This window comes from Protopterus annectens, chromosome 2.part2 (genome assembly GCF_019279795.1).
Source record: "Protopterus annectens isolate FY-2018-M chromosome 2.part2, PAN1.0, whole genome shotgun sequence".
In the NCBI taxonomy this organism is placed as follows: Eukaryota; Metazoa; Chordata; order Ceratodontiformes; family Protopteridae; genus Protopterus; species Protopterus annectens.
Window position 1 is genome coordinate 907,098,147 of NC_056730.1, and position 22,677 is coordinate 907,120,823.

The 22,677-nt window shown below is 37.4% G+C and overlaps 1 protein-coding gene across 8 annotated transcripts in view; it reads left to right on the forward strand.

Annotated features, from left to right (window-relative positions):
• ZFYVE16 (zinc finger FYVE-type containing 16) overlaps positions 1-22,677 on the forward strand; it is a 3,161,611-nt gene that overhangs the window by 125,125 nt on the left and 3,013,809 nt on the right. Inside the window, exons 1-2 of one of the 8 annotated variants that reach the window (XM_044064222.1) lie at positions 10,664-10,752; positions 11,334-11,382. The exons of 5 other annotated variants lie outside the window; for them this stretch is intronic. The gene's annotated coding sequence lies outside the window, so the exon portion shown is untranslated. Of the gene's footprint in view, positions 1-10,663; positions 10,753-11,333; positions 11,383-22,677 lie in introns of those variants that run through there. 2 more of the 8 variants (XM_044064223.1, XM_044064224.1) reach the window with 2 other exon arrangements.

Genomic DNA, 22,677 nt, shown 5'->3' on the forward strand with positions numbered 1-22,677 from the left:
CAGTACACTTACTAGCCAGTTACTGAAATTTACCCATAAACACAAAAGTCTACTGACCTTCTCTGTTGAGTTTCTGTTTTCACTCTGGGAGAACTAGAGTTAAGCTGTTAACTCAATATGCAGTCATCTCGCAGCAAGCATCTCCTTGGTATTTGTGTTTGCGTTTGTGCCTGGTGTCCCACACCCCCTGCACTTTGTTTCCTGAAACTGCTCCCTAAGCAAAGTCTGAAGCATCTGTGGTGACTGCTTTGGAACAGTTGCCACCAACAAGTGATTTCTCTTCTGACAAACCCCAATACTGGGATCTGAAAAGATAAAAGGTCCTGATGCTTGGACCAGAGAGATTTCAGATGCCACTGTGTCTTTCTCACATGGAGTCTTGCCAGATGTATCATGAGAATCGTAGACGCCTTGAGTCCCAAAATACTTGGTTATTCCCTCACAATAACTGAAATCTGAGTGTAAAACCTTAGAAATAGACCTAAGTTAAGATCTTTTTTTGATATCCAAGAAAGCAGTCCTGTGTGAAAGAGTCATGAAAGACTTTTGAATGTTGTCTTGGAATTGCAGCTTGTGCAAGGGATCTCTCACCGAAGAGAGATTCCTGACATTTTGAAAAAGACTCTGCAAAGGTAAACAAGTTGTTTAAATATGGAAAGATGTGGATATGCTATAGCCTGCAATGAGCTATAACTGGAGCTAGATACTTTGTGAACATTCTTGGGTGTAGTAGATGGTACAAAGGGTAAGGCAGAGAACTGATAATGTGATTGAGACACAGAATCTTAAGAAACGTCTGAAGTCTGGATGAATAGGAGTATGGTGATAAGCATCTTTTAAATCTAGTGCTACCATGAAACTTGAAAGAGGAAGAAGAGTTAACAGGTTGTGAAGTGACATCATTTTGAATTTGGGCACTGTCACAAACGGGTTTAGGAAAGAAAAGATCCTGAACTGGTCTCCAAGCATTTTATTTCTTTAGGACTAGAAACATCCTCTAATAAAAACCCTTCCCCCTCTTGAGAAGGAGAAACTAGTTGTATCGCACCTTGGGACAGCATGTGTTGAAGAATAGGTGGAAACAAAACAGTCTGTTTTGCAGGGTGAAGAATGACCCTCCTGAAAAGGAGGAATTTCCCTCCACTGCCATCTGTAACCCTGATGAATGATGACCTGTTTGTCTGAACATATCTGTTGCCAAAGAGAAAATTGGAGCTTCAGACTATCTGGAAGAGAAATAGGGCTAGGGTGGAAGGGGGTCACAAGGTCTCTTGAATAGTCATAAAAACTTGTTGGATTGTGCTTTGTTTTGGGAAATTTTGGAACCTCCTTGCCACTTCTTAAGTCTGTTTACCTGTATTCGCTTCAGTGTGGGTTTTATTTGGCTGAAATTGGATGAGGGGAAAGAAAATCCCATGGACAGTCTGGAAGAGGAGGGAGGGCCAAAAGGTCAGAGATTCCCTGGATCAGCTTGCCACTTTCATCACATTTTTTGATCACTTCCGTAGTAGTAAATCTCTATCCAAGGGAGAATTTAAAATCTCATTTCTAACATAATCTGGAAGGTTCTGAGAGTGCAGCCAAGGAAACAACCTTAAAACCATACAGTGGCCATAGTCCTGGAAGCAGTGTCAATCATACACTGCAAATAATGAGTAGTGAGCTATGAAGTAGAAGAAACAAGCAGGTCTTTCTTCACAAGAAGTAGCTGTAGATGAAACATCCTTCATACATTCACAATACTTCAGAATAAGCCTTAACATGTGAGGCTGACATTTTAAAATTCTGAAATTCAGAGTTGCACTTTATTTTCTCTATACTTATTGATAATTTTCCCCAACTGTAATAAAAAGAGTAGGATTGAAATTAAGTGCATAGCAGCAGAGTAGAGTCAACTAGGGCTATTAGTTTTGGGAATATTTTAATTATTTATTTAATATTTGTTACTGGGAAAGTTCATCTCAGACAGAGCCCATTTTCAGCGGAGGCCCAGGGAGAAATGCTCCAGATGCGTGTCTTTGGAATGTGGGAGGAAACTGGAGCACCCAGAAGAAACCCACACAAACACAGGGAGGACATGCAGACTATGCACATAAGACACCCCAGACAAGAATCAAATTGAAGAACCTCCTGCTGTGAGGCGACAATTCTATAACTGCTGCACCACTGCCTTGGTCCTTCTTCCTTTTCAGACAAGAATGGGTAAAAAGGAGAGGACACACTCATAAAAAACAGACGTATGCTTTTGGGCTGAAGCCATAAGTCTGATTTCCGTAAGTGAGTCTTCAGCATCATGCTTCACAAGAACCTGGTGGATACCCCTCTCTTCATCCTCCGATAAAACCGACCTTTATTCTTCCTTTCCAAATCTCTATAAGGGAGCCTTCAACGTATTGCCTCACAAGAATTTGGTGGATACCTCCTTTGCCCGTGAATGAAATGATTCCCAGCTCTTCCTTCCAGAATGACTCAGTTGGACAAACAGTCTGATTGGATGAGTGATGGTCTTGGGCCACAGCTGTCAACAAAGGGGTTTCACTGGTGGACATGAGCATGCTGAAAAATTGTTCTATGTATTGATTGGGAGATAAAGCATAAGATTAATACATGGTGTAGTGGTTGAAAATAAACTTAGTCAGTCAACAGGAAAAAAGAGGAAAAACTCTTAAAATGTATTTTTAGTCTAAGGTACAAATAATCTAATACACAGTTAGTTAATTTTAAGAATGCATTTACAGTTCATGCATAAGAATCAGAGATTTAAAGTAATATAAAACTGAATTTATTTTAATATTTTTGATTTTGAAAGTATTTAGAATAAAAAAAAAATGTGTACCTAAAATACCATATTACATTGTAAAACCAGCTACTTTCTCTCTGAAAATAAAAAAAAGTATGAGAAGTTCACTTTGACTACCATGAAACAACTTTACCCAATGTGTCATATGACTTTTGAAATCAGCTGTTAGTTTGACTTCATAAGGTCATGTGACAGCATTTGAAGTCAGATGATTTGCTGAAGTATACAAGGCCTAACCTTATATTAGAAATCTACTCTAAGCCTGAAGAAGCGTGGATGGTGAATTTTTTTTTTCTTTTTCTATGCAGTAGCGCAGTAATAGTCAATAAACCAGCATTTGTTGAAGGGACAGTCCCAGGGTTTTCTTTTGATTCAGCCTTTGTTTACATTTCAGGTTTGCCTTTCTGAGCATGCTCACCTTTGGCTGAGGGGGGTGGGGGAAGGAGTGCCTTCAGGAAGTTTCAAAGATGTTAGCCAAATTCCATCTGAGATTATGTTTGCATTGTATAGGAGCTAGCAAGTTAGGCTGGTGCACGGCAAGAGCACTTGTTAGACCCAAAATCAGAAAAAAGGCCAGCACCAAGGAAGGTTCAAAAGTAGTTTAATAAAACTGAAACTAGACCGGTTTCAGCAGCAAGGCTTTCATCAGTAGTATAGTCAGCAAAAAGCACTTAGTCATCATCTTATATAATGTTCTCTAAGGCATCTATATGATATCACTTCCTGATAAGTCAAAAATGCAAACAAGGCAAAAGTAATTGAAAAATACAATCAAGGCAAAAGTAATTGAAAAATACATAGTTCAGTAAACAAAAAAGTTTGCCTAAGTTGCATGCATATCTCCAGATTATAATGAAAAAATCCAAAGAGACACAGTATACTGGTATATCAATGATAATAAACAAACATAATAAAAAACATACAATAAAGGGTAAATGCCCAAAAATAAACCCAAAACAAAAGTCAGGTTATAAGAATTCTGGTGTTGAATACCAGCCACAGTATCCTAAAATGAGCTGAAATGCAAAAACCTAAGCAATGCAACCTGATAAGAAATAAGTACATATACGTAATGCAAGTGATGGTTAATTACAAATTATAATTTATCATTTAATCCAGGAGGAAAAGCCCCCAAGTTTAATGATCCACCTTTTTCTTTGGTATTTAGGATATCATGCCAACCTGTTTTAAAAGATCGATTCCTATGATATGATCAATGATGGTGAATGTAAATTTGGCAGTGGGATGTTTGATAACATGTCTATATAGTGCATTAGTTAATCTTCTGTTTCTAATGTCACCAAGGTGTTCAGAGATCCTGACACGAAACTGTCTAGACGCTTTGGCCAATATAAAATGCATGACATGTACATGTGGCAAGATAAATAATCCAGTCTGAACTGCAGTTACCAAAAACTGTATGTCGATATTTGTCCAGTGTTCCTACTAGTGAAAGAAGTAGTTTTGAAAATATAGTTACAAAACTGCAATGTCCACATGGATAAATGCCTGAAAGTTTATCTCCAGTAAGTGTTCTTTGAGTTGGAGTGTGATCCATGACCCTGGTTTTTTTATAGTGTGAAAATAGATTCCCTAAAGTTTTGCCTTTCCTATAGGAAAAATAACATCGTTCTCCCAGATAATCTTCCAACAATGGATGAGAATTCAATATATTCCAGTGAGTATTAATAATATTTACTAAATTGGCACTATTCCTGCCATAAGTGGTGACAAATCTACATACATCTGATTCCTCATTATGAGTTTTAGTATTGTATTGGAGAAGAGAATCCCTGGATTTAGCATTACTAAATTGGACTGCTGACTCAATAGTATGAGTGGAATAACCTCTGGACAAAAATCTCTTGGTTAGATCCATTTGATGACTCTAAAGATCATCCACTGAGGAACAAATCCTTTTCATCCGCACAAACTGTGATTTCGGTATGTTCCGAATAATATGTTTCGGATGAAAACTATCAGCATGTAGAAGGGTATTATATTGTGAGAATTTTCTGTGTACGGACGTTCTAAGAGTGTTATCCTCCTGTCGAATTAAATTGACATCCAAATAACTGATTGCACTCCTATTATATTCCACAGTGAATTCGATACCCCAGATGTTCCCATTCAAATGTTGAATAAATTCCTGGAGGTATTCCTCACCTCCTTTCCATATAAGCCAACAGTCGTCCAGGTATCTTCTCCATATATCAATCTCAGGTAGATATATGTTGTGCAAAGGGTCATATAAAATCATATCTTCCATGTAGCCCATAAAAGATCAGCATAAATGGGTGCAAAGGATGCACCCATAGCCGCATTCTGTAGTTGCCAATAGCAGTTTTGTTGGAAATAAAAACATTTTTAGTTAGAATGTGTTCAGCCATACACAACAATAAGGTGTTCATCCCTGGGGTATAAATTGGTTTTATTTAGCCAGTATTCCAAGGCATTAATACCCGCCCAATGAGGGATGCTGGTATAAAGCGAGGATACATCAAGGGTACACATAAGCCATTCAGGGTCCAATTGAGACTCTGAGACTATCTGCAAAAATTCAGTCGTGTCCTTGATTCTTGCTCTAACACATGTTAACAGTGGTTTCAATTTTTCAGTTAGAAAAACAGACAAGGGTTCAGTGAGTGACCCAATGCCAGATACAATCGGTCTGCCTGGTGGCTGATCAATGGACTTATGAATCTTAGGAAGTAGATAGAGTTGTTGTTTCAGAGGATCCTTAACCGTCAAATGAGTTTTGGTTTTATCAGAGATAATTCCAGATTCTACAGCCTTTTCCAAAAATTCATTAATTTCCAAAGCAAAACCTGAGTCGGATCAATCTCCATCTTCATGTAATGATGATGGTTGGAAAGTTGTCTAAGACCTTCATTCACATAATACTCAGTATCCATCACCACCACCGCACTTTGTCGGCAGAAATAATAACAATATCCGTATTGTTTCTGAGTTGTGTGAGTGCTATTTGTTCCTTCCTAGACATGTTATGCTTTATAGTGTCAACAGAACCCAAATTGAAGTGTATATCCTTTATAACCGCCTGCTGGAAAACAGCAACATGTTTATCCATGGAGGGTTAAATGTAGATTTGTGAAATCTAAAATCAGATGATCTTTGAGCATTGTCAGTTTGATCTTGTTGTTGAAAAATAATTTCAAGTTAATTTTCCTACAAAAATCCATTGTATCAGAAACCAAAATACTTTCATCAGTGAAAAAACAGGTATGAAACCAAGGCCTTTATTAAGAAGGGAATATTGATCATCAGTCAAAATATGACTTGAAATATTTAAAACATTAGTACATGAATGATTTACTTCACTATCAAAATGAAGAGCTCTTCTAAGTTTTTGACCTCTGTGTTTCCTTCCTGCCCTGTGTTTTTTCCCCCTAAAGGGACCTCAGTCCTTGACCCTTTAGCATTTGGAGAATCACCAATATTAGGTGTCTCAGTATCAGTAGTCAAGAATCCTCACCAGAGGTAATAAAGCTAGGCCCAGTCTTTTTAAAATAGACCTTGGTCTTTTTTGCGTATAAATGAAGCATTCTTGGTACCATGAGCAAACCTCACACCCTTTGTCTATCAAATTGTTTGCCCCTATCATATTCTTCCTTATCCCCGGCAAATTTGTGAAATTTCTTTTTCTTAAGGTTATTTTCCAAAATAGAGATTTCTTTAGATAATTTGCCAAGACAACCCTGAAAACTAGCCTCATGTTCAAACCGTTTCAGGTTGTTACATGTTTTTCTACTTCAATAATATTACTCTGTATTGTTCTCTCATAGAAAGAGGCCAAAATGTTAACTCTAATCATGGCAGCCTCCTGTTGTGCTTGTTGCCAATCTTTCAACAGAGTTTCATCCGGTGTGCCCACTAGTGGTTGGATTTTACATCTCAATCCTCTAGGGGATATATTCTGTATTTGGTAAGCTTTAAACAATTTACTGTGCCAAATGTTTGTTCTAAGCATCTTAATTTGTTTACCTAATTGAAAGAATAAGTTTTCGCAACCGTCAACTGGATCCATGATTACCAAATCCACCTTTTCTGTATGTTCAGTTCCTATGCCAAAAAATTTTAAGTCATCCTTGTCGGAGCATAAACCATGTTTGCATATCTATACGAATCTGTTTCTAGTTCCACTGTTATTATATATAAGCAAATAACTGAAATTATACTGTACAGCTTTTAGCATCATTCTAACTGTTTGCAGTATCTAACAAGTGTCTGATTCCTGGTCTGACAATGATTAGTAAATGTATATGATTTCCATTAGATGACATGGCTGTATGTGCTAGTAGCATGTGAACTGTTTCCATTCCAAGTTACTTACATGATAGCATACCTCTCGACTTCTTAGCACAAAAGATCTGGACAAAGCCTAAAATAATGGGGAACAAATGCCCAAAAAGAGACAACTTTTAAATACTACTCTTACGAGCTTAGAAAGTTGCTAGAATAACTATTTCTTAGGGTGCATTTTCTGAAGGCCATCAAGTCTGAAACTCAAATGTGTGTTATTATTTAGTAACTTCAATCCTCAGTGATTTGCCAGAAAATCAAAGTTATATGAAGAACAGACCAAAAATATGAGGGAAAAATCTGGACATTCAGGGAAAATCTGGATAGTTGAGACATATGCATGGTAGTGATGACCGAGCAAAGTGACGGAAAGTAGTTGTGTAAAATCTTACCATAACCGTTGATGTCCTTCACTTCACTATTGCAGTATTTGGTACAGAAGTGATGTATCGCCCTGGACAGCCCATCGCTTGGCAAGTATAAATAAGTTTAAAAGAGATCTTTTGTTGTCTCGTGCATAACATTTATGCTCTTCACGTAGAACAGAGGATATAAAAGTGACTTAAGGATGCAACTACCTAGAACTGCATTGCTCCAGAAGAGAACAGTCATCATAGGACAAAGGAGTCATTACACATCCAGAAGGAAAAAAATGCAGAGTAAACGAGAGAGTTGGAGGGAGGGAGTGAATACTGCAACAATGAAGAGAGGGACATCTACTGTTGTTGTAATATTTTACGCAACTGTACTGTGACTTTCTATTATCACTGTTGCAGTGTTAGGTACAGAAGGGAGAGAAAAAAAGCTCAAGAAACAGAATGGGAGGTGGAAGGCTGAGAAGAGCCCTCAACAAACCCACATAAAATGGTTTCAGCAAAACCTACTCTGTCCCTAGAAACCATATCCAACTTGAAAGGTATGCACTGAAGACCAAGTAGCAGCTTCGAGGATGTAGTGCTTTCCAAGAGATTTGCCATGAAAGGATTAACACAAAGAAATGGCCTTGGATATCCTGGAGGCAATGGCTTGTTTAGAAACAGCCAAACCGAAAGAGCTGGAATGAAAGGAAACATCTGTGGTGATTTTGTATTTTACTCCTAAAGAATTTGAAGAGTGAAAATATGCCTGAGTATATTCGACAGTAATGGAAACTAGGGGATCCTGCAGGGAAAGGAATGCAGGCATCATCAAAATTTTTCAAATTACAGGTGAAAAGAGCCTCCAGTAGGATGAGAAGACAGGAGCAAGAGTGAATAGAGGACGATAACTATCTGGAGAGAAATTTAGATTGGTAAAAGAATACAAAAAGGTCTAAGGCTAGTAATAAGAGGGTGCTACGTCTGAATATTCAGCAGAATAAAAAAAAATAATGCAAAGCTATGTAGTTTAACACTGTGCATTCAAAAGGGAAAATATGGAGGTGGTTTACCTGGGCTAAAGGGATTTCTTCTCCAAAATGTTTAGCTTTATAGGATTTGTGAAAGGTCCCTATTCCAGGCCAGCAATAAAGAAGACCCCATTCTCACCACTGACTCTGGTGAGGGATGGTCACTAAGAGCAAAGATGAATTCACACTGTATTTTCAGGTGCAGCTCCCTGTACCAAGCACAACTTCCCTTAAGAGCACATATGGAGGATACTCCAAACCTGGGGCTGGACTCTCCTCCTCTCTCCAGACCTACACAAAACTCCACACTGACCACTTTGGAGCTCTGTGTACCTGTTCCCAATAGCTAACACACACACACACACACACACACACACACACACACACACACACACAACAAATGCTGGCATCAGACTCTGAGGTTATCATGGTGCCACCAGTCAGGTGCCCTAAGGTTCTTATAAAGGGTATCAAATTATAGTGTGTAAAATTAATAGTAATAAAGATGGTAGGATGTGACCAAAGCAGCAAGGCTTTCAGCAGCAGGTACAGTGCCACTAAAACAATCATAAGTACTTTCAATATGTTAAAAGTATTCTGTAAAGGATCAGCCACAATGAAAGATATTAAAATATTTAATGATAAATAAAACAGAAAACAAGAGAATACTGAATACAGTAAACAGCAGAGTTTCAATCACAGATTTATAAAATATAATACAGTTAGATAGTTTTTCACAGATGCAGAAAACAATACTGGACTATGTCGCTCACTGACTAAAGAATTTACTGTTCCCTGACTACTTTATAAAGCTAGGCAAGCTGATATATGCAGAGCGTCTTACCACAGCAAAAGCTAGATGATGTATGCCTTTGTCTGTGTGGATGTGTGAGATATATAGACTGTCAGAAATCTTTCCTATTGGATTCTAAAGTGCTGCTGTGAGGGTTCCAAAGAAACCAGATGTTGGTTAGAGGATGACATCACCTCTGGTCTGGTCACCTGACATTGATACAATACACACACAGCTTTGCTAAGATCTATGGCAGTATTTAAAAGCTGTAACATAATTTCAAACTTTCCACCCTTCCATGGTTCTCTGATGAAGCCATACATATTGCATGAGTTGCGACAATACAACCTAATGTACATGCATACATTGTTTCTGTCCAGCAGGACCTACTGTTGATGCATTTTTAATGCAAGCAGCTTTACAAATATATTTTAGCTCAAACATCTGTACATTTCAGTGTGATAGTCAAATGACTTAACATTCTTTACTAAACTCCAGCTAGCTATGCTTGCATATGCACACATGTACTGCCCTGCTCTCTCTGGCACAGATGGCATTACCTCATCACAGGCTTAGAGAGATGTAGAGAAATGTGAATTTCTATTCTCAGTTTAAACCTAGGGCAGGACTGCTCGGGTATCCTTCAGATGAATAAGTTCTTGTGTGAATTTCTTGCATCCTTGTATATTCCTCAGAGCTGTATTTTTTAATACATTTGTGTTACTACAGGTAATAGTGAAAAAAATAGAAGAGCTTTAATGGATGCATTAGGCTGGGTGAGATGGAAGGCATAATCACACAGTTATAAACATATAAGATCCCTTGACCAGATGGACTACCAGCCAAATTTTATAAGACAAGACATTCATTTAAAGGTTTATTAGTGCCACAGTTACTGAAGCTGTTTCTTGTATCTGAAGAGATGGGGCGACTCTTCTGTTACGCATAGCTAGGTTCAATTGTTTTATTAATCAAGGATAAAAGCAAGCCTATTACCACATCTAAAATTAGGCCTGTGTTCTGTTAATGAAAACAAAAAAATGTGCTAAAATATTAGCTGAACACCTGGAAAATATTATTTTTAGGCATGTTCAACCTTTTCAGCAAAGGTGTGTTAAAGGAAGGATGTGTACTTCTGATGTGGCCATGACTCGTCTAGCTGACTACATTCATATTATAGCACTGTCCTGAAGCTAAGTGGATGTAGATGAAAATTATAAATGTGGGGATCCTAGGAAATGTTTACCAAGCCTGAACAGACTAGACTTTTGGCTCCTTAGAATAATAGAGCCATAGGCCAACTAAATTGTTGAGGAAAGCAGTTGTATTAGACTAGTAAATTTGCTGTTTATTACAGTTCTCTTTAAAGGTGGTGAAGAAGGCCCTCAGTGTGGATTCTGATTCAGTCTCTAATGAATTGAGATTGTGGCATTCCTGTAAAGACTCTAGGTATGTAATTACTTTCAGGATTTTTGGAATAGTTTTCTTTTTTTTTTTTTTTTTTTTGGTGGCATGTCAGTGTTTAATATCTTGTTTGGATTACAGATGTAGTAATAGTTTTATTATAGTCGCATTTTTGTTTGTGGGAAGATGGTTATTTAATTATTTTGTCTTGGAAGGTTTATGTGCAGTAAAGAGGCAAAATCAGTAAAGTGTGGTTTTCATAAAGAAAATAGGTGGTCTAATGTAAAATAGGAAGTTTTAATTTGGTGGCGTGATTAATACTGATGCACATCATCAAAAGCTTTTGTAAGTATTGAAAATCACAGAATCTTAACAGAATAGAAGGCTAAGTATTATATTTATTTCAAACTTATAAGAGTAATTATACTTGAGTGTATTTGTTGCGAAGGCGTGATAGTGAAAGGTGTCAGACAAGGGTGCCCAATCTATAATATTTTTATTTACGGTAGGGACAAATGCTGTGCATCAGAAACAACAAATGTTAGTAAAAGAATGGTTATGTGAAAAAAAACAAAAATGAAACGTGGCTAACAAGCGTGTCTAATGAGTAATATTTTTGTTTTCAGTAGTGATGAATGTTGTGGCATCAGGAGCAACAGAGAAATTTAAGGAGAGGTGAGTTTTAAGAGTGAATGTACCATTCCTTTGATTTGATTTATTATTAACTGCAAAAAATAAAGTAATAATTGGATAGAACTATTAAATGTGTGGATGCTATTAAAAATAGGATTAAGTTTGAACAAAGGAAAAGTAAAAAGGATTTGGAGACACCATCAAAAAAAGTGGTTTTAGAGATGCAGTTTAGAAAAAGAACGTTAATAGCAGAACAGTGGTTAAAATTGTAAGAAAGATTAGGAGCCTGATTCCAAAAGATGTTCTCTCATTTTGAGCGAGTTACTCCATTGTAAGTCTGCCTTGATTCTGAAAGACTTGTTCATTCTTTAATTTCTCCAAGTGTTTTGATTTTCTAATACCATGATGGGAATGGACACCATTCCTAAATCAAAGTATGATTAAAGTTCATGAAATTAATATTGTTTCTATCTTCTCCATGTTAAGTGACTTACTTTTGTGTACAGTCTGTCTATAAGTAGGCTTACACCAGGGGCCATATTCCAAAAGGCTTTCTCACTGAGTAAGTCACATTGAGCAGTAATTTAGCTTATCGTGAGTAACAGTAATACCTTTAACCGAGTAGATTTTGCTATTTTGAAAGGTTTATCTGTTTGATAATGCCTAAAAAAGGTACAGTAGAGGCGGATAATGTTTTGGCCAATATCTGAAAGCCTAGTGGTAACAGGTGAAGACCATCCCTGGCTAAGCAGTGTGGCCTGTCAGTCATGTTTTCCCAGGCTGACAAATATTGGACCCCTTAGAGTGAGACAAGTGTTTTCATATAGTCCAAAGCAGTACATCTCAGGTAATATACATCCACATGAACTATGACTGCTACATACTGATACCTGTAGTATAGTGACCTGAGTGCTTGCATGAGCTAGTAAATCCTGGCCCCTAACAGGTAACTGACTGTAACCTTCTCCTTTTTCAGCCTAGTGAAAGGGACATCAGTGTGTCTCACAGTGGTTTCTTCTGTGACCAAAATATTGGTTTGTGTGGTCTTATGCCTGTGGACTTGGTAGTTGAGACACCGTGAGATATAGTTTTATGTGTTGTGATGGGAGTTGTCGTGTGTGTGTGTGTGTGTGTGTGTGTGTGTGTGTGTGTGTGTGTGTGTGTGTGTGTGTGTATGTTGAGTTTCTGAGGACTGCCTGGGAGGCCTTTGATGTTTGGGTAAGTTATGTGAGCACCTCAGCATAGGTGGGTCTGTGTCTGGTCCGTAGTAATTGTGGTGAGTGCAGTGCGTGTGTCACTGACCACCTGTTTTGGTGTTCTTTTGTGTCTGTATGTGACAGTCTTGCCTCCATTAATGTTGTGTAACTACATCTCTCACATAATGTATTTGTCTGCTTAACCGTTAAGTTGTTGTCAGTAAACAAGAGGCAATTGCTGCATTGCCTCAGGATGCTCCTGTCCACCAAGCTGGTTGCAGAGATAGCAGGAAAGTTCCTGTCCATGGTTGTAGGTTAATATGTACTTTACAAGGGAGTAGAATGGGGGGTGTTTGCAAATGGACAAGTGATAGGTTAGCTGTAGATTACATTACGTAAGCACCCATGCGACAGTGCTGCTCAGCATGCTGATCAGTTGCTCTTTGAGCAGTGATAATTCTAAGTGCTGTAATAACATAATCTAAAACTGACTAAACATGGCAATGCTGCTCAGCAAGCAAACCAGTTGCTTCTTGAGTGGGATGGGACAGTGGTAAATTTCAGAGGTAGTTCTTGTAGGGAAAAGTGCAACTTCTAGTGACTGCATTTAAACAGGGCACCATGAACCACTGTTGCGCAGACCACAGAGGCTTGTATAGAGGCATTAAAAAATTGAAGTATACCCATAGGCGAATCAGATAAGCGCACAGTAAGCTTTCTGCCCATAATTCCCAGATCAGATATGTGAAACAAGCCGTCTCTGATCAACAAGAGTACAGACTTCAACCTTCTAAATGTAAAATGACTGGTTTGGAGCCCATGTATTTAGGAGCCACAAAATAAATACCTAAAAGCACTGAAAACAGCAGATGCAATGTATTTATAGCACTGCAGTTGTACAATAGCAGTGTTTAAAGCAGTGTAAAATTACAGCAGCAAGAAAAACAGTAAATCACACAGAAATCTTTGAGAATGCAATGACAACAAGTACTAAAGGTGTAAAATAATAATTTAATTCATTTTCCTTGCCAAGGATGGCTTCAGATACTAGCAAAATCTCTCAAACTCTCTGGTGTAGTCTCCAAATGATGAGTATCTGAAATGCTTAGTGTTGCAGAGTTCTCTGTAAATGAACAAAGAGCCTTGCAAACTTGCAAGATTTATAGTAGAGTCAAAAAGCTTGAAAGCTGACTCCTATGTGCTCTAGCCAATAAAACAACCACACTTCCTGAATTGCTTCACAACTCAGAAAAAAAAAACAGGTAAAATCTTTCTGCCACAAAACGGGTGGTCTTGGAATTTCTTAATGTAATGCACAACAAAAGCAGTTGTCAAGTGCAAATTAAATAGACAACAAGCAATTTAAGTCCCTACCTAATATGCCCTTCTGCAAGACTGTTACAAGTAGGAGGCAAACAGAATTAGTGAAGCCAACAAACAGACGTGACTATTTTTGCCACATAAATGCATTGCTTTATAAATGCTCAAAAATGGTAGTGGTCACTGTATAAAGCAACTACAGGTGTGATAAATAAAAAAAATATATATATTCTTAGCTTGCATGGATCTGGATATAGTTGAAGCACTTAATTTATAGAGAACTCTGCAACAGTTTAACATTTACAGGCGCGTATGTACGCATTTCTCATTTTTTTTAATATTCATCAGTTTTCTATAACTCTCTCGTTGTTCCATAATTGACCCCCCACTCCTCCTACAACCATAATATATTTTTTGCAATATCTGTGCCAAAATCCATTTGTTGTTAAGCAAAATTTCATTTAGTCTGTCATGTCAAATAAACCATATTGTGGTGCAGCGGTAGGGTTGTCGTTTCACAAGAGGTTCTCCCGTTCGATTCTCGGCTGGAGCACCTTCGGTGTGGAGTCTGCATGTCCTCCTCACGGTCGAGTGGCGTTCGAAAGACATCTGTAAATGGGCGTGCCTTCGTTGAAGGTTGGGTGTCGAGCTGGCACCTCGGCACCGTAAAAATCTACTGCCAAACATTAGCGGACCGAAGTTCCACTGTGACGACTCCTAACAAGGAAAAGCCAAAAGAGCAACATAAAATGCTTATCTACCATTCTCGCATATCCTTTCTTGTTATTCTTGTAATATCCATACATAATATTCATATCTGTATTATGTCAATATTCTCAAAATTTTTCTTCACACAACTTTTTTCCAAAGTTTTGCCACTCTTTTGTATTTCAAAAAAAAAAACATGCTGTTGTCTCTTCTCCATAAAATAAACACACTTTCAACTTTTTTAAATGGCATATTCTCTTTTACTGGTAACTCATTACCAGTCTCCATAGGAAATCCTGATACTGTACAATCTTGGTACACCACTTTTATCCTATTTTAATGGCTTTTATTATTTCTGGTAACTTTTCCCATGGATTTACTCAATAATACCTTGTCATCACGTTATACCACATCCTTCTATCTTTTAGTCCATTTTATTTTCCATGTTAATATTTTTCTTAATTTTTAATTTTTTCATTTACATATTTTTCTCTTTCTTATTCTCATCTTACAGAAGCTTCTGTACTTATGTTTAAACATTCTCATTATTAATTTCTTATTATCTCCCTTTACCTACTATACTGCTCTGTACAAATTTAGAGTAAACAACTGGATTTAGTAGCCACAAGCCTCCATCATTGCTCGTATACAGCGCACTTCTTTTCACTGGGTTTAATCTTGAATCCCATATGAAAGAAAACACATTACGTTTTCATATTTTTCTGGGGTTGTATATTTGATATGTATGCTATTTTTCCCATTAATACAGAATGCACCAGATAAACCTTTTTCTTAAATACTAATCACAGCAGACATACTCATTTTGCTGTTTTATCTAACCCTCCCGTTGCATCATAACTACATAATTTTCCCCATATTTAATCCCTGGTAAAGGCACTTAATTAATACACCCCCCCAGTTTTCACCACATCACCAAAACCCTTACTTTTATTTTTAAAGGAAAGGGGAATGACTTTGAATAAACATCCACTCAGACAAACTAACACTTCTCTTATCCATGTTCTGTTCTGTTTTTAGCTACCACAACTGTCTCATCTGTGTATGTTTAAAAGTACTGGAATTATCGCATCTTTTTGTGTCGCATATCTAGCATCTTTCATTTTATAGGGTATTTCACTCGCTATCGCATTCATTGCCAGTGCAAACAATATTCCACTCGCAGGACATCCTTGTCTTACACTGTACTACTTGCATATTTCTTTACTCAGCCACCCATTCACTAATACTCTCACTGTCATTTTGATGTGCTGATCTACAGACTCCTAATTCTGTTGCCTAGTTCATAGTTTTTCAAAACATTCCACAAAGAATCCCGTTCTTCTGTATCAAATGTTATTCTGATATCACTTGTAAGTTTCATATCTTCCCTCTTACTTGTCCACAATTTCTGTCACAACCAATAGCAATTCTTGACTTCCCTTCTGTACCATACATACTGTCTTCCATAATATCACTCATTCTTCCTTCCGTTTTCTTCTGTGTTATTCTTAATAAAAATATAATGTTAATTAATGTGATGGGTTTTCTTTCATTTCATGCTTCTCATCTTTCTTCCATATAAATTTTAATATGCCACTGCAAAACTTTTCATAAACAAACAAATCCTTCCTTCAACCATTCACTCAATACATTCACAAAATATTCTGTATGTCAGACAATTCATTTCTTGTGCATTCCAGCTGGCCCTGATACTGAATCAACATTTACTTTCCTGTCTGAGAGAGGAAGACGCCAAGAGTCAAGTGGGATAAGATTATTCTTCCAGTAGAACAGGGCAGATTGGGATTACCCAAGTTGAAGGGGTATTTCAGAGCTACACAGTAGCACAAGCAGAAAGCTATAATTCAAAGTGGAAATAGATGATGATGAAACAGGGGAAGCTCATGTAACAAGAACTAAGCCAACACGGGAATAGAAAAAGGAGATTCTGCCCTTAGGGATGACTGCAGTTAGGGATACAGACACAAGGCAAGAAGGGGGCATGAATGTATTGGAGAAAACTGGCAAAGGAGCCAAGGTATTGGGAGCAAGTAACTAGAGAGGGAAAGGTAATAGAATGGGAAGACGCCAGGAACTTGTTTGGACTGCAGGCTACTTCCATATCAAGAATTGATATCCGAGTATAGGCAAAGAGAAAAAATGGGAGGGTCCTAAACGAAAGACCAGCACCAGCAGAGTTTTTAATAGAATCTAGAACAGAAGTTGCCGTTAAAGGAATAATTAGTAGAGCATATAAAATATTGCACAATAACTATAAGAATCAGTCCGAGGAGATTGGGAAGGATTGAGAAGAGAATTTAGATAAACAATTCCATAGAGAAACAATGGGGGGATGTATGTATGTCTCCAAATGTGCAACAAAATCTAGAAGATTTATGATCTTTGCCTGGAAGTGTTTACATAGGTATTTTTATACCCCAAGCAGGCTTCAAAGAATTTTTCCTGAGGTAGAAAATAAATGTTGGAGGTGTGATGGGCAAGAAAGAGGTAACTGGGAACACATTTTCTGGGAGTGTAATGAGCTGGCAGATTTTAAAGATTCCCTGCAGACTGCTGTGTCAGAGATGCTGGGTGAGCAAATTGGAATAACTAAAGAAATTTTTAGAGCTATGATACAGAATCGGAATTTACTAGACATAGTAAGGCCTCGCCAAATCTAATTATGATGGCTGCCAAAAAAATTTAAAAAAAGCAATTACTAGAAAATGGAAATCAAAGTCTAAACCAACTTTACTATAAGTAGCGAAGATAGTAACGGAGATAAAACAACTGGAACTGAGATCTTTAGAAAAGGGTAGGAGCAAATTACATACGAAAAATGGGAAATGTGGGATCAGTACATGCAGGGGAGGAATGAGGTTTAAAAGAAGGCAGGATTTGAATGAGCTATGTAATGGTGGACTAACAATGACTGGATATGTTAAAAGTGATGTATAATTTTTGCAGGTACTGTTGTCTCGGCACGGTTTGGAATGTGTAATGTTTGCAACTGAGGTTGTGTCGCTATGGATTATTTATATAAATGTAACATTGCTTATTTCACACACGATAATTTAATAGCGATGTTTCTTGTTTTAAAAAAAATTACTTTCCTAAGTAATAGAAAACGCTAGGAGTCCAACCATAAAGCACTTTAATAATGAAGCTTTCGAATCCACAAGATTATTTCTCAACACAACATAAAATCAACAAAGTCTGTTTAAATATGAAATGCCAGCCAATCATATTCAAAATCCAGTCATCTGACCAGTAATTAAAATGCATTACATAAATAATACTACCTAAAACAGTCTAAAAAGCATTTTAAGGCATATTAAGACATGTATATTAGATAACTGAGTTTGTGAGAGAATTTCTATGTAAACATACTAATCTCTTAGCTGAGAAAGTAGAACTTTGCTGTTTAATGTTGGATATAGTACTCAATATTTTTGTTTTAATGAGGAGATCTTCCATCAGCAGTTGGGGTAGCTATGGGTACCCCCCACTGCGAATAGTTATGCTAACATAGTTCTCGCTAGTTGGGAAGAGGTCCATATTTATTGTACTGATACCAAATATTTGAATAGTAATTTAGTATTTTATAAAAGATTTTGGGCTGGAAATTTGGACTTGTTACATCAGTTTGTTGCTGATGTACAAGACATTACAGAGATTTTATGCTTTGATGTTAAAAGCTCGACAGATGAAATTTACTTTTTAGATACTGATGCATCTTTCAGCAGCGATTGTGTTAATACTCACATTTACAGAAAAATGTTCTTTATGATAGTATGCATCCTAGATTTGCTTGTAATAGCGTTGTTTGTAGTTAATTCCTTAGGGCTATCAGGCTGAACCCAGAAGGTGTTGATTTTATGCAAGAGATAGATAGCATGACGTTAGACTTTGTAACTAGAGAATACTATACAGAACTGTTATTTCTAACAGTGAAGATTTGGGTGCACCCTTCTTCTCCAGTACTAGAAAGAATACTGGGAGTAATGAGGAAAGGCCTAAAGAGGATAGTAAATATCGCATGGGATATGTCACAATGTGCAATAGGCACCCAAACTTTGTTAAACAGTATGAAAAAATTGGGTTATTTTGAAATCTGACCCAAATGTTAGTGAAATTATTAACATGCAACCACATTTTATTTATAAAAAGGAAAGAAAATTAAAAGAAAGACTCTTTTTACAAAGATCAAATATTTGATTCTCAAGAATTTTCCTTTTAGTAAACAGGGAATTGGCCCCTGCCATAATTTTATCTATTGGCAATATATTAGTTTAAATAGGGAATTTATACATCCAATAAGAAAGGAGCCCTTTGTATTTAAAGCTTCAGCAAATTGTCCAACAGAAAATGTGGTATACTTTGCGAACTGCGAAGATGTGAATGTTTTTACTTGGATAAAACTAACCAAAATTTAAAAAAAAATTGGTTCTCATCTGTCTGAGATTTGCAGGCAGACAGAGACCAATACTCTTAGTAAACACATTATGCAGTTTGGTACTTAAACATTCTTTTAAGTTTAAGGTTTTACAAAGAATTTGTAAGCAAAAAAAGAAGGTGTGATCTTGTAAACTATACTGACATGGCTGAGTATAAGTGGATGCATTTCTTTAGTGCTGACAAGTTTCCAGGTCTAAAAAGTAAGAATAGCATGAAAATATTACTTAAGAAGAAGCATAGCAATGTATGAAATGGAACTTCCTTATGTCTTCTGTGTACTTTTACATGCTGTCTTGTATGTTTATTTTGCATATTTTTATATGCTGTGTGTGTTCTGGGTTCTGTGTCTTAATAGTCCTTAAAATGCTTTTTAGACTATGTTTTAGGTAGTATTATTTATGTAATGCATTTTAGTTATTGGTCAGATGACTGGATTTTGAATATGATTGGCTGGCATTTTATAGGTTTACCTTCATGTGTACGTATTGCACAAGGGCAAACATCAATTGTCCGAAAGGCCGTTTACAAAGTTTGCAAACGCCAAACGGAAAAAGGTATGAATGTGCAATGAGCGAATGCACATTGACATTCGCTCATTGCACATTCGGCATTTTGGGGTGGATTGCACTATAGTGGGGATTGGAAAATGTTTCCCCATTGTAGTGCGATCTCGGAGTTAGAATATTAAAGTAGGGAGGTGTGGGGGGGTGCAGGGGTGCTTGCCCTCCTGCTTTACACTTCATTACATTTTTATTTCGATATATGTTTGAAAATCAGTGAATCTGCTTTTTGATTTGCTGATTTTCGAACATGTAAAATTGTCGCCATTATGACTTTCGTGGTTACAATTTGCTCATATGAGCAATCGCACCAGTGTGATTCGGTGTTGTAAAGGTAAACCATTTTATATTTAAACTGATTAACATTGTTGATTTTATGTTGTGTTGAGAAAGAATCTTGTGAATTTGAAAGTTTCATCATTAATGTGCTTTACGGTCGGACTCCTAGCATTTTCTTTTATTGGACTGACTTTTGCTTTTTGGGGTTTGTTTGGATGCCTGCTAGAGCTTTTCCTTTGGTTACTTTCCTGAGTACTTCCTCCAGTTCACTAAAAGCATTTTTTTGCAAATTCTTCCTTAACTCATTCTGGAAACTTTTTTACTTTCCATTTTCTCTTATTTTCCTTATTTACTCTTATACATGTTTTCCAGATGTATTACAATACTCATAATTTGCTCTTGTATTCTTTTTACCTCCTTTTACTTTTTTCATTTCCTCATTATAATAATGTCCTTCTTTACTATTTTACCCAAATATACAGATACCTAATCCCATCTCCTTTGTAAATATCTCTGCCTAAACAGTAATTTTTATTTTTTTTTCTTAATTTATTTTATATATTTCTTTTTCCATGTAGTACTTTCTTGTATTATTCTCTAAATGTTCTTATACATTTAAAAATCAAAAAAGCAGATAAAGGATGCCTTGGAACAAATAATAAATCCAATAAAAAAACAGATAAGGCAGCCAAACACTGCTAAAAATCATCTATTTATTAAAAGGTGGGCGCTTTTGTGCAAACACGCTGCACTTCATCAGACCATAGAACAGAATAAAACCAAGGCATTTACATAACACATTTAATAAAACAGTAACTAAACCGACTTCAGTGATTTAAAGGACGAGCCTTCAAAACAGTCTTTAAAGGTGCACAGCCATTTAAGCCTAGTGCGCTGTGTGCTAGAAAACTATCCATTTTAGTCTCTGCCAGTTCTAATTAATTGTCAGAGTCTTCCCCTCTCTTGTCTGTAGCAATCAACTGTAGAGCAGAATTGTAATATGCAGACTACACTACCTCTTATTTGTTTATCTGGCCCGGTGCAAAGATTGTATGCATTTCTATGTGGGGAAAACTACACATCCTTTTAAAGAACGTATCCGACAGCATTTAGGTCATGTATGGAATAAGGACCTCACTAGCACATTATAAACATGTGCGTGATGATAATGGACATAGTTTTATGTTTTCTGCTCTACAATTGATTGCTACAGACTAGAGGGGGAGACTCTGATAATAAATTAGAATTGGCTGAGACTAAATGGATAGTTAGGTTTCTACCACATAGAGCACCAGGCTTAAATGGGTGTGTACCTTTAAAGCCTGTTTTGAAGGTTCATCCTGTAATTCATTGAAGTTGTTTTAATTATTGTTTTATTGAATATATTGTTTAAATGTCTTGGTTTTATTCTGTTATGTGGTCTGATGAAGTGCAGTCTCTGCATGAATGTGCTCACCTTTTAAAAAAATAAATGATTTTTTAGCTATGTTTGGCTGCCTTATCTGTTTTTTATTCGGCTTTCCTATACATTTCCCATACTTCAGATGTTCTTCGTGTTTCACTGTTGCAGTCGTCACACTTGGGTTATCTGCCTGCAGGTAGCCCTTAGTCGGCCCAAATACCAGAGACTTAGTATTTCTGCGTCGGTTGCTGTCGCTTCAGGACTGACATCAGGTCGTCAGGGGTATATAAACAGGCAGCCCAACGCCATTACATCAGTCTTTCTTGCCGAGGAGCCAGAAGCAGTTCGCATTAGTGCCAGTCGGCCGGTACCAGAGTTTTCATTTAAGAATTGAATCGTCCCGAAGTCTTCCAAAGCCAAGTACCCAGTTGGGGATCCTTTTTTTCTTGCTCTAACCGATATCAGAAAAAGTTAACAATTGTCTTGCCTGTGGAAAGCAAATGCCACACCAGAGATTTTCATTCTTACTGTGTCGCCTGTTTAGACCCAGACCACGACGTACCTTGCTGTCAGGTTTTGTGCCTTGTTCAACGCCTGAACCATTCGTCATCTGCCCCTTTTTGTCGCTAAATACTTTCGTTCTCGATCTCCTTATTCCAAAATGGCATCGGTAAGCCATCCGACTACCAATATTCCGAAAAAAACGTAAGGATAAAGACCGAGACAGACCACACGGGTCCAAAGCTGCCGACGACGCTTCCATTAAGGTAGTCGCCAGTTCACCGGTAGTCATTGAGGCGCTTTCGCAGCCCCTGATGCCCACTTCAGTGGATTCGCAGGCCTCTACCAAGAGCCGTTCAGAGTCCGGTATGCCGTGAGACTCTTCTTCAACGATGGAACCTGCGGATGTCTCTACCTTGGATCGGTCCAGAGCTGCTGAGCAGGCACCGGCTTCTGAGGAAGTTCTTCGCACTACTGATGTTGGACACAAACCGACGACTTCAGTTCTGTCTAAAACTACTGAGTTTCTAAGGCCAAAAGTATGCACTACGCCTAGAAAACTGAGGACCAAAGTGCATGCACCTGATCCCTTGCCACATCATCAAATGCTTAGAATGGCAGAAGACCTTATTATGCTGATTAGAGGAAGCCAGCCTTCCCCTGCTAAGAGAAAGAGATCAGTCCCCAGCAGCTTCAACAGACTGAGTCCGACTCTGAGGGTTCTGATTATGAAGATATGCCCTTATCTGCTTTTGAGGATTCAGATGCAGAGGAATCCATTCCCTCTGCCTCTTTTCCAGTGGATATTTATTTTGGTGAAACCTTACATACTTTAAGATAGCATTTCCATTGGGAATGCCAAGACTATCCTCAGTCCAAAAAGAGACTCAGAGAATTTCTAGACTTGCCACAA